General features: G+C 22.7%; 1 protein-coding gene and 1 long non-coding RNA gene across 3 annotated transcripts in view; one reads left to right on the top strand and one right to left on the bottom strand.

The window, feature by feature from the left end:
• Positions 1-13520, bottom strand: part of LOC145277842 (uncharacterized) — a 311077-nt gene that overhangs the window by 144074 nt on the left and 153483 nt on the right. The window lies entirely within an intron of this gene.
• Positions 1-13520, top strand: part of LOC145277839 (inosine-5'-monophosphate dehydrogenase 1b-like) — a 244994-nt gene that overhangs the window by 567 nt on the left and 230907 nt on the right. The window contains exon 2 of the mRNA XM_080129767.1: positions 139-187. The gene's annotated coding sequence lies outside the window, so the exon portion shown is untranslated. The remainder of the gene's footprint in view (positions 1-138; positions 188-13520) is intronic.

The following is a 13520-nucleotide window of genomic DNA, read 5'->3' on the forward strand; positions in this document are numbered from 1 at the left end:
TTAAACAATTAGTTTATTTTGCGACCACATGATCAGGATTTGACGTGTTGTATTTTGTTTGTTTGTTTATCACGGAAAATGAGTTTTAAAAAAGTCATTCATCCTCCCCAACAACAAACATTTTTATTTATTTTTTAGACAAACAAAAGCAAAATCATCAAAATTTGAAAGTTTGACCATAAAAAATGTAAGTATTCAAGTTTTCTCCCCGTTCAATATATTTCATGTGTGTTAATTATCCCCCCCCCCAAATGCTTACGGAAAAAAATCGCATCTTTTGTTTTTGTTATCATATTTTCAAGTTCTTTATAATTTAGATTGCTGAATCATTCTAAGTAGAAACATTAATCCTTAGTGTTTGTCACCCTACTCCACATTTTAAGGTACTACGGTTCTTTGAGATGACAGAGGTGCGGTGGTGCGTATAAGTAACTTTTTCCTCGTATTAAAGAAGAAGAAGAAAAAAAAAACCCCAAAAAACTAAACCCCAAAAAGATGAGGACTCGTCAAAGAGATACGAAATTCATTTAAATGTGACAACAAAAACTCCATTTTTTTCTATGAATACGAGTTATTTTATTGAATGGTGGTCATCAATTGGATCGACAGGAAAAATTGTAAAATAAGTTTTGTTTTTATCAGCGTTACATGTTTATCTCTTCTGTCGTTGAATTGTTTCTAATTATAATTGTTACAGGCGAAGTTCCATTAAACCGTCGACTTTTTTTTTTTCGCAAAGCAAGAAGGAAATAACTAAACCTCGTCTCATCGTTTTGAAATGCGATGACTGACATGTTATCACAATTCATACAATACGAAACAAAGAAAAGCGTTTTGAATAAATAAGACAACAGCTTATGATTTTGTTATAAAATTGAAACTTGTATGAAAAGATAGGGGTAATATCCCTAAATAGGGGTTGGGTGTGATAGGAGAAAATAAGTTGGCATTAATAATGTTTCTTATGTTAAACAGTATTACATGAGGAGTGATTTAGTTTACTCATCTATTTGAGAAATGCACGATTAAAATATGTGAACATTGCATGAAAAATATTCAAGGTGGCTGCCACCCGCAATTTCGTAGAGCAAATAGCAGCCTTGACCCTGCGCTCAAAAACCAAAATTGAGCGAACCAGAACGAACCGAGGCAAACCTTACATGTCGGAAAGTGACAATGAAATAACTATTATTAATATAAGTAAAAATGAATTAAAAGGAAAGTAATTTAAACAATGTATATTTTTACGTATGTAGAATAAATGCATAAAAACATGTTTTCATTTTAAATTTTGAAAAAATTAATAAAAAATTAAGGTAATCGTGAAGAAAGAGAGAGCCTGTTTCCTCCGTTTGACTATAGGTGGCGTTACTGTCTGTCCACCCAGTTACGGAAGCACAAAATGTATATAATGGCACCCTTGAAATAAAAATAAATGTTTTTGTTATATTTTAATTTTAAACATGTTTTTTTGTTGTTTTTTTTTGCAAACATATTTAAGTTTTATTTTTTCTAACATATTTAAGTTTTATTTTTTCCAACATATTTAAGTTTTATTTTTTCCAACATATTTAAGTTTTATTTTTTCCAACATATTTAAGTTTTATTTTTTCCAACATATTTAAGTTTTATTTTTTCCAACATATTTAAGTTTTATTTTTTCCAACATATTTAAGTTTTATTTTTTCCAACATATTTAAGTTTTATTTTTTCCAACATATTTAAGTTTTATTTTTTCCAACATATTTAAGTTTTATTTTTTCCAACATATTTAAGTTTTATTTTTTCCAACATATTTATGTTTTATTTTTTCCAACATATTTAAGTTTTATTTTTTCCAACATATTTAAGTTTTATTTTTTCCAACATATTTACGTTTTATTTTTTCCAACATATTTAAGTTTTATTTTTTCCAACATATTTACGTTTTATTTTTTCCAACATATTTAAGTTTTATTTTTTCCAACATATTTACGTTTTATTTTTTCCAACATATTTAAGTTTTATTTTTTCCAACATATTTACGTTTTATTTTTTCCAACATATTTAAGTTTTATTTTTTCCAACATATTTACGTTTTATTTTTTCCAACATATTTAAGTTTTATTTTTTCCAACATATTTAAGTTTTATTTTTTCCAACATATTTAAGTTTTATTTTTTCCAACATATTTAAGTTTTATTTTTTCCAACATATTTACGTTTTATTTTTTCCAACATATTTACGTTTTATTTTTTCCAACATATTTACGTTTTATTTTTTCCAACATATTTAAGTTTTATTTTTTCCAACATATTTAAGTTTTATTTTTTTCAACATATTTAAGTTTTATTTTTTCCAACATATTTAAGTTTTATTTTTTCCAACATATTTAAGTTTTATTTTTTCCAACATATTTAAGTTTTATTTTTTCCAACATATTTACGTTTTATTTTTTCCAACATATTTAAGTTTTATTTTTTCCAACATATTTAAGTTTTATTTTTTCCAACATATTTACGTTTTATTTTTTCCAACATATTTAAGTTTTATTTTTTCCAACATATTTAAGTTTTATTTTTTCCAACATATTTAAGTTTTATTTTTTTCAACATATTTACGTTTTATTTTTTCCAACATATTTAAGTTTTATTTTTTCCAACATATTTAAGTTTTATTTTTTCCAACATATTTAAGTTTTATTTTTTCCAACATATTTACGTTTTATTTTTTCCAACATATTTAAGTTTTATTTTTTCCAACATATTTAAGTTTTATTTTTTCCAACATATTTACGTTTTATTTTTTCCAACATATTTAAGTTTTATTTTTTCCAACATATTTAAGTTTTATTTTTTCCAACATATTTAAGTTTTATTTTTTTCAACATATTTACGTTTTATTTTTTCCAACATATTTAAGTTTTATTTTTTCCAACATATTTAAGTTTTATTTTTTCCAACATATTTAAGTTTTATTTTTTCCAACATATTTACGTTTTATTTTTTCCAACATATTTACGTTTTATTTTTTCCAACATATTTACGTTTTATTTTTTCCAACATATTTAAGTTTTATTTTTTCCAACATATTTAAGTTTTATTTTTTCCAACATATTTACGTTTTATTTTTTCCAACATATTTACGTTTTATTTTTTCCAACATATTTAAGTTTTATTTTTTCCAACATATTTAAGTTTTATTTTTTCCAACATATTTAAGTTTTATTTTTTCCAACATATTTACGTTTTATTTTTTCCAACATATTTAAGTTTTATTTTTTCCAACATATTTAAGTTTTATTTTTTCCAACATATTTAAGTTTTATTTTTTCCAACATATTTAAGTTTTATTTTTTCCAACATATTTACGTTTTATTTTTTCCAACATATTTAAGTTTTATTTTTTCCAACATATTTAAGTTTTATTTTTTCCAACATATTTAAGTTTTATTTTTTCCAACATATTTAAGTTTTATTTTTTCCAACATATTTACGTTTTATTTTTTCCAACATATTTACGTTTTATTTTTTCCAACATATTTAAGTTTTATTTTTTCCAACATATTTAAGTTTTATTTTTTCCAACATATTTAAGTTTTATTTTTTCCAACATATTTACGTTTTATTTTTTTCCAACATATTTAAGTTTTATTTTTTCCAACATATTTACGTTTTATTTTTTCCAACATATTTAAGTTTTATTTTTTCCAACATATTTAAGTTTTATTTTTTCCAACATATTTACGTTTTATTTTTTCCAACATATTTACGTTTTATTTTTTCCAACATATTTAAGTTTTATTTTTTCCAACATATTTAAGTTTTATTTTTTCCAACATATTTAAGTTTTATTTTTTCCAACATATTTACGTTTTATTTTTTCCAACATATTTAAGTTTTATTTTTTCCAACATATTTAAGTTTTATTTTTTCCAACATATTTAAGTTTTATTTTTTCCAACATATTTAAGTTTTATTTTTTCCAACATATTTACGTTTTATTTTTTCCAACATATTTACGTTTTATTTTTTCCAACATATTTAAGTTTTATTTTTTCCAACATATTTAAGTTTTATTTTTTCCAACATATTTAAGTTTTATTTTTTCCAACATATTTAAGTTTTATTTTTTCCAACATATTTAAGTTTTATTTTTTCCAACATATTTACGTTTTATTTTTTTCCAACATATTTAAGTTTTATTTTTTCCAACATATTTACGTTTTATTTTTTCCAACATATTTACGTTTTATTTTTTCCAACATATTTAAGTTTTATTTTTTCCAACATATTTACGTTTTATTTTTTCCAACATATTTAAGTTTTATTTTTTCCAACATATTTAAGTTTTATTTTTTCCAACATATTTAAGTTTTATTTTTTCCAACATATTTAAGTTTTATTTTTTCCAACATATTTAAGTTTTATTTTTTCCAACATATTTACGTTTTATTTTTTCCAACATATTTAAGTTTTATTTTTTCCAACATATTTAAGTTTTATTTTTTCCAACATATTTAAGTTTTATTTTTTTCAACATATTTACGTTTTATTTTTTCCAACATATTTAAGTTTTATTTTTTCCAACATATTTAAGTTTTATTTTTTCCAACATATTTAAGTTTTATTTTTTCCAACATATTTACGTTTTATTTTTTTCCAACATATTTAAGTTTTATTTTTTCCAACATATTTACGTTTTATTTTTTCCAACATATTTACGTTTTATTTTTTCCAACATATTTACGTTTTATTTTTTCCAACATATTTACGTTTTATTTTTTCCAACATATTTACGTTTTATTTTTTCCAACATATTTACGTTTTATTTTTTCCAACATATTTAAGTTTTATTTTTTCCAACATATTTAAGTTTTATTTTTTCCAACATATTTAAGTTTTATTTTTTCCAACATATTTACGTTTTATTTTTTCCAACATATTTAAGTTTTATTTTTTCCAACATATTTAAGTTTTATTTTTTCCAACATATTTAAGTTTTATTTTTTCCAACATATTTAAGTTTTATTTTTTCCAACATATTTACGTTTTATTTTTTCCAACATATTTACGTTTTATTTTTTCCAACATATTTAAGTTTTATTTTTTCCAACATATTTAAGTTTTATTTTTTCCAACATATTTAAGTTTTATTTTTTTCAACATATTTACGTTTTATTTTTTCCAACATATTTAAGTTTTATTTTTTCCAACATATTTAAGTTTTATTTTTTCCAACATATTTAAGTTTTATTTTTTCCAACATATTTACGTTTTATTTTTTCCAACATATTTACGTTTTATTTTTTCCAACATATTTACGTTTTATTTTTTCCAACATATTTAAGTTTTATTTTTTCCAACATATTTAAGTTTTATTTTTTCCAACATATTTACGTTTTATTTTTTCCAACATATTTACGTTTTATTTTTTCCAACATATTTAAGTTTTATTTTTTCCAACATATTTAAGTTTTATTTTTTCCAACATATTTAAGTTTTATTTTTTCCAACATATTTACGTTTTATTTTTTCCAACATATTTAAGTTTTATTTTTTCCAACATATTTAAGTTTTATTTTTTCCAACATATTTAAGTTTTATTTTTTCCAACATATTTAAGTTTTATTTTTTCCAACATATTTACGTTTTATTTTTTCCAACATATTTAAGTTTTATTTTTTCCAACATATTTAAGTTTTATTTTTTCCAACATATTTAAGTTTTATTTTTTCCAACATATTTAAGTTTTATTTTTTCCAACATATTTAAGTTTTATTTTTTCCAACATATTTAAGTTTTATTTTTTCCAACATATTTAAGTTTTATTTTTTCCAACATATTTACGTTTTATTTTTTCCAACATATTTAAGTTTTATTTTTTCCAACATATTTAAGTTTTATTTTTTCCAACATATTTAAGTTTTATTTTTTCCAACATATTTACGTTTTATTTTTTCCAACATATTTACGTTTTATTTTTTCCAACATATTTAAGTTTTATTTTTTCCAACATATTTAAGTTTTATTTTTTCCAACATATTTACGTTTTATTTTTTCCAACATATTTACGTTTTATTTTTTCCAACATATTTAAGTTTTATTTTTTCCAACATATTTAAGTTTTATTTTTTCCAACATATTTAAGTTTTATTTTTTCCAACATATTTACGTTTTATTTTTTCCAACATATTTAAGTTTTATTTTTTCCAACATATTTAAGTTTTATTTTTTCCAACATATTTAAGTTTTATTTTTTCCAACATATTTAAGTTTTATTTTTTCCAACATATTTACGTTTTATTTTTTCCAACATATTTACGTTTTATTTTTTCCAACATATTTAAGTTTTATTTTTTCCAACATATTTAAGTTTTATTTTTTCCAACATATTTAAGTTTTATTTTTTCCAACATATTTAAGTTTTATTTTTTCCAACATATTTAAGTTTTATTTTTTCCAACATATTTAAGTTTTATTTTTTCCAACATATTTACGTTTTATTTTTTTCCAACATATTTAAGTTTTATTTTTTCCAACATATTTAAGTTTTATTTTTTCCAACATATTTAAGTTTTATTTTTTCCAACATATTTACGTTTTATTTTTTCCAACATATTTACGTTTTATTTTTTCCAACATATTTACGTTTTATTTTTTCCAACATATTTACGTTTTATTTTTTCCAACATATTTACGTTTTATTTTTTCCAACATATTTAAGTTTTATTTTTTCCAACATATTTAAGTTTTATTTTTTCCAACATATTTAAGTTTTATTTTTTCCAACATATTTACGTTTTATTTTTTCCAACATATTTAAGTTTTATTTTTTCCAACATATTTACGTTTTATTTTTTCCAACATATTTACGTTTTATTTTTTCCAACATATTTAAGTTTTATTTTTTCCAACATATTTACGTTTTATTTTTTCCAACATATTTACGTTTTATTTTTTCCAACATATTTAAGTTTTATTTTTTCCAACATATTTACGTTTTATTTTTTTCAACATATTTACGTTTTATTTTTTCCAACATATTTAAGTTTTATTTTTTCCAACATATTTACGTTTTATTTTTTCCAACATATTTACGTTTTATTTTTTCCAACATATTTACGTTTTATTTTTTCCAACATATTTACGTTTTATTTTTTCCAACATATTTACGTTTTATTTTTTCCAACATATTTAAGTTTTATTTTTTCCAACATATTTAAGTTTTATTTTTTCCAACATATTTACGTTTTATTTTTTCCAACATATTTACGTTTTATTTTTTCCAACATATTTACGTTTTATTTTTTCCAACATATTTACGTTTTATTTTTTCCAACATATTTACGTTTTATTTTTTCCAACATATTTACGTTTTATTTTTTCCAACATATTTAAGTTTTATTTTTTCCAACATATTTAAGTTTTATTTTTTCCAACATATTTAAGTTTTATTTTTTCCAACATATTTACGTTTTATTTTTTCCAACATATTTAAGTTTTATTTTTTCCAACATATTTAAGTTTTATTTTTTCCAACATATTTAAGTTTTATTTTTTCCAACATATTTAAGTTTTATTTTTTCCAACATATTTACGTTTTATTTTTTTCCAACATATTTACGTTTTATTTTTTCCAACATATTTAAGTTTTATTTTTTCCAACATATTTAAGTTTTATTTTTTCCAACATATTTAAGTTTTATTTTTTCCAACATATTTACGTTTTATTTTTTTCCAACATATTTAAGTTTTATTTTTTCCAACATATTTAAGTTTTATTTTTTCCAACATATTTAAGTTTTATTTTTTCCAACATATTTAAGTTTTATTTTTTCCAACATATTTACGTTTTATTTTTTTCCAACATATTTAAGTTTTATTTTTTCCAACATATTTAAGTTTTATTTTTTCCAACATATTTAAGTTTTATTTTTTCCAACATATTTACGTTTTATTTTTTTCCAACATATTTAAGTTTTATTTTTTCCAACATATTTACGTTTTATTTTTTCCAACATATTTACGTTTTATTTTTTCCAACATATTTACGTTTTATTTTTTCCAACATATTTACGTTTTTTTGTTTTTGTTTTTGCAAACATATTTAAGTGTTATTTTTCCAAACATTTACATTTTGTTGCTGGTTTATTTTCAAACATTTACGTTTTTTTTGTTTTTTTTGCAAGCATAAACTAAATGTTTTTGCTATATTTTTCTTTTAAACATATTTATGGGTACAACCGTTTTTCCGCGAGTATTTTTTACGCTCTTATAATAATAATAAAAAAAATCAACGTTTTTTCTTTTATCTTTTTTTTCTTAATTTTTCTGCACATTTTACCTTTTCCGCGAGTATTTATATATATATATATATATATATATATATATATATATATATATATATATATATATATATATATATATATATATATATTTGAAAAAGGATATTGTAAAACCTGAATCTTACTTGAAACTAATATTAAAAAATAGCGCGGTACAATAAGTGCATAAGCAAACTTTTCAAAATGAAAAATATTTAAAAAATATTTAGTTTATGCCTGCAAAAAAGAAAAAAAAAACAAAAAAAAAACGTTAAAAAAAACAAAAAAACAAAAAAAAAACCGTAAATGTTTGAAAATAAACCAGCAACAAAACGTAAATGTTTGGAAAAATAAAACTTAAATATGTTTGCAAAAACAAAAAGAAAAACAAAAAAAAAAAACGTAAATATGTTTGCAAAAAATAAATAAATAAATAAAAATATGTTTAAAATTAAAATATAACAAAAACATTTATTTTTATTTCAAGGGTGCCATTATATACATTTTGTGCTTCCGTAACTGGATGGACAGACAGTAACGCCACCTATAGTCAAACGGAGGAAACAGGCTCTCTCTTTCTTCACGATTACCAAAATGAATTTGTTTAAAAATTGTTTGTAAACAATTTTAATTTAAAATAAAAAAAATGTTGGTGCTAATACAGAGAGTGATCCGCGCTATTTTTAAATCGTATTTCCAAGAGTAATTAAAGTTTTATTATATGTTTTATTTTTTTATTCAATTGTAAGGTTAAAGTACAGAATAGGTACAAAACACCAATCTCCTCCCCATGTTAAGAATGGCTTTTTAAATAATAAATTATTTCAGCACGGATCACTCTTTGCATGATTTTAAAAAATGTTTAACAGTTGTTTAAATTACTTGGTAAATTTTTACTTATTCCCCCCTTAGCAAGCACCATTAAAATGACAATAGGCTTTCGGGTATGCTGAAAATGAATATGGCATTAAAATTTCCGCAAACAAATGATTTTCCGAATATTAAGCAATATAATTCCTTATGTTATAAGTGGTGGCCATTGTTGTATGCACAAGCGCGCATATATTTTTGGCATTGCGCGCACCAAAAATATGCGTGATTGTTAGGGTGGAAAGTAAATAAAAATTTATCAATTACTTTTCTTGTTTTTTATTGCATTTATTCTACACAAGTAAAAATTAAAGTCATTTAAATTATTTTCCATTTAATTTCTTTTTAAATTATTTTCCTGTTTTCTTTTTACTTTTCTGATGAGATCACATTTCTTTGAAACTGTGCGGTTTAAAGAAATTTTGATATATCTTATTTGAGTATCCTGTCGAACAATAAATTCATGTAAAATATAATTTACAGTCTTAAATTTGTATTTTTCCTTAACAAGTTCTATTTCCTGTCTTGGTTGCATTGAACATTTTTACTTGTTTGAGATTGCGATATAAATATTTATGTAAATATCTTGCTGTGATGTACAATTATTATTGATCTCATCAGGTAAGAAAAAATTTTGAAAATTAAAAAGCTGAAGATTTTTTTATAATTTTAAAGGAGAAAATATTTTATCATTTCTAAAATATAGCATGGTTTTAAAGGTCTTACTAGTAACACACACACACACACACACACACACATATATATATATATATATATATATATATATATTACTAGACTACCCGTAACCCGTTGTGTCAGTATGTTATATTAGCTATGGAATTCATGTATGAGCGTGACACTTGTGAGGTCTATTTGTTTATTAATTGCTATGAAAGTATATTGAAATGAAAAAAAGAATATAGATAGATTTCTATGAGTCGTTCTGTTTATTATAATTGATTATTTTTGAGAAAAAAAAAAATTACAGTTACTGAATTATAAGTGGTTGGTCATACTTATAGGTAAATGTGCACTGAACAGATACCATAATACTTATTATAGTTAAATTCAAATTTTGATATATCTGCTTTTTTTTTTCTTTTTACATCGTTCATTTCTGTATTACGTTTAAGTTATTTTAAACTCCACTCTTCCCATGTTAAATAATAATTTCGAAATAATAACGTTAATATTTCAGTGCACAGGTCAAAATCTGTAAAAGAAGCGATTTATGTTTATTTATTTAAGTTGTTATAGGTTAATGTTTATGCGCGCATGCGCAACCGGATATCGTAAAACGGAAAGTGGGTTACATACATCGTTACAATGTCATTTGAGTTATATATATATATATATATATATATATATATATATATATATATGGCTCATTCCATGTCAAATCGATATGTCGGACACTGATATTTTTCAAATTTGCAACACTTATGATCTCCATAAAAGGAATTGAATGGCACCTGTTACACATCTTAAGGTCAAGGGGTTCCTGAGATATCACCTTGACCTTTTTACAAAAATGTGAATTTTTATGTAGAGGTGACCAACTTTAAAAGACGATATCTCTGTTATTTATGGGCCTACAAAGTTCATTCATATATCATTCTAAAGTACTTGGATAGATATACAATTTTATCTGGGGATATTTTTGTTTCAAGGTCAAATTAATAAAAGTTGGCCTTGACCTTTTACCTGAATTATCTCAAAAAGGTAATTTTAATTTTTTTGTAATTTTGACAAAATATTTGTCTACCTTATGACAGTATATATTCCAAATTTCATGGTGGGTTTTCCACTAGAACCATTCCTACAAGCGTTTTTAAGAAGTGGGCTAAATTCAAAATGGCGGAATTTAGTACCTGCTACTTCATATAAAAACATTTTGATATTTCACAACATGGTCATATTTGATATCTTTGTAAAGCTATTTTAATGCTGATTAATATATACCATGGTCACAAAATCCATATACAAAATTTATATTGATGAAACTGATTTTTTTTCATGTTTTTTTTTTTTTTTTTTTTTTTTTTAATGCAACACAGATTTTGTTATGAAAAAAGTGATATAATTGTTGTGATAGAATTGGAATCTGAAAATCCGGAACTTTTTGAGTTATCAGAATCAGAAAACTTTTAGTCTAATATGCCATTCCAAAAATGTTACTCTTTTTTATTGCTGATACTAAAAGATAAAATGAAGAATATTTGTTTTTAAGCTGCCAGTAAAAGTAAAATCTAATAACATAAAAATGTGACAGCTGTGTGACCCCCCCCCCCATAAAACATGACCTTTCGGTTTTGTCCAGTCCTTCAGCATTGATAAATCTGACAAGAAAGTGCTAAAATGTATTAAAAAATACTTTGGTTTTCAATAAGTTAGTGGTTTTATCACCTCTATGCCAGACAAACTTTGGTGACAACCTTTCTTTGATTTTTGAAGTCTCTGCCTGTTTACTGGTTATAAAAACAAGTTCTAAATATATAGTAGCTGATGGGTAAAGATAAAAAGCAATAAAAGATTATAAAAAATTAATATTATTGAAATCACTTCCCAGTTGAGTCTGTCTTGGAACAGATAAGACACACAAATTCAAGATTGAAATTTTGCCAGGCACCATATACATTCTACATGTAAGTTATATTTTCATGTAAATGTAGAATTTAAGTAGATATTTTTACTATATAAAACTACTTAATACTATTATTATTATTGCTATTATTTTTTTTATATCTTTTTTTTTAAATAAGTCTTCAGCAAAATTATCCTAAACAAAAGTGGTATTCTGCATTTTTTGGTACTTCTTGAGCATTGAGTTCTATTTGTTTATTAATTGCTCTTTTACAAAGGCTAACGCATGTGCTGATAACATATTTTTTATTTATTTTTTTATTTATTTTATTTTATTTATTTATTTATTGGCTTAACTTTTGAATGAATATTAAAAAGAAAATTAATCATTTATTGATAATTTTGCAATTTTACATACGTTTTTAATTTACATGCGCGGATAACTTTTTAGTAAATATTTACATTAGGTCCATCTCCACATTGTTCTTTTAAATGACGAGTTGTAAAGATAATACTATGGGGGGGGGGGCAATGTCAGTCGCAGAAAAATAGATTTGATTATCGCACTTAGATTTTCTGATTCAGCATAGTCGTCATTTTAAAGAAAAATTGTGGAGGTGGACCCAATGTAAATATTTACTATAAAGTTAACTGTGATATTTGTTTTCAGCATAGCCGAAAACCTATAAAAGTCATCATTTTAAAGAAAATTGGGGTTTGTATTACTGTACACATAGATTCGAAAAAGTTGTCAAAAAACAAATATATAACAAATAAATGTTATCAAAGGCAAGATAAGTTACTTTTCTACGTAACTGGATATATTTTTCGTGTTTTTATTCAAGGTAACATGTTTATTCAGCTCGAAAAGCATACAGTGTATTGGAAAATACATGTATTGGAAAATTCAAAATGGCGGCCGACACTCTCTTTAACATGGTAAGTTTGGGAAAATGTGTTATAAATAATAAACTATACAAAATACTATTAAAAAAGCACCGAATATATATCAACTAATGTCACGGTAACATATAATGAGCGAATTTCTAACAGTATTTTGTCTAGTTTATTATTTATAACATCTTTTCTTGAACTTACCGTGTTAAAGAGAGTGTCGGCCGCCATTTTGAATTTTCCAATACATCGGTAAACACTGTATGCTTTTCGAGCTGAATAAACATGTTACATTGAATAAAAACACGAAAAATATATCCAGTTAGGTAGAAAAGTAACTTATCTTGCCTTTGATAACATTTATTTGTTATATATTTGTTTTTTGACAACTTTTTCGAATCTATGTGTACAGTAATACAAACTCGAAAATTGTGCAAGTGGACCTAATGTAAATTTGTTTATGCTACTGTGCGCTTGGTTTATTTGTCAGCAACCTCGAATACCCCTAAAACAAAAACAAATTTGAGTGCTCGGTGTTCTCTTGTAGCTAAAGCCAATATTTACCATTCAATTTTATTTATTAAGTCTTGAAAATGGAAGCTTATTTCAATGATTTCATCGCTGGCTGCCACAGGTTTTAATTTTTATGCAGCAAAAAAGATTTTTACTAAAAAAAAAAAAAATGTTATACTGCAGAAAATTGGGAAAATTTGTTTAAAAATTACAAGTGTTGAGAACAAGATTACAAATGTGAGAACAAGAAAAAAAATTTTCCGACATGATATGGTTATATCTTTGGAGTCTCGATAATGACTTAAAAATAAATATAAAACAAATTACTAGTATTAATTCACCCAATAAATGTTAT

Source organism: Euprymna scolopes, chromosome 6 (assembly GCF_053919585.1).
Source record: "Euprymna scolopes isolate OS-2025 chromosome 6, ASM5391958v1, whole genome shotgun sequence".
Taxonomy (NCBI): domain Eukaryota; kingdom Metazoa; phylum Mollusca; class Cephalopoda; order Sepiida; family Sepiolidae; genus Euprymna; species Euprymna scolopes.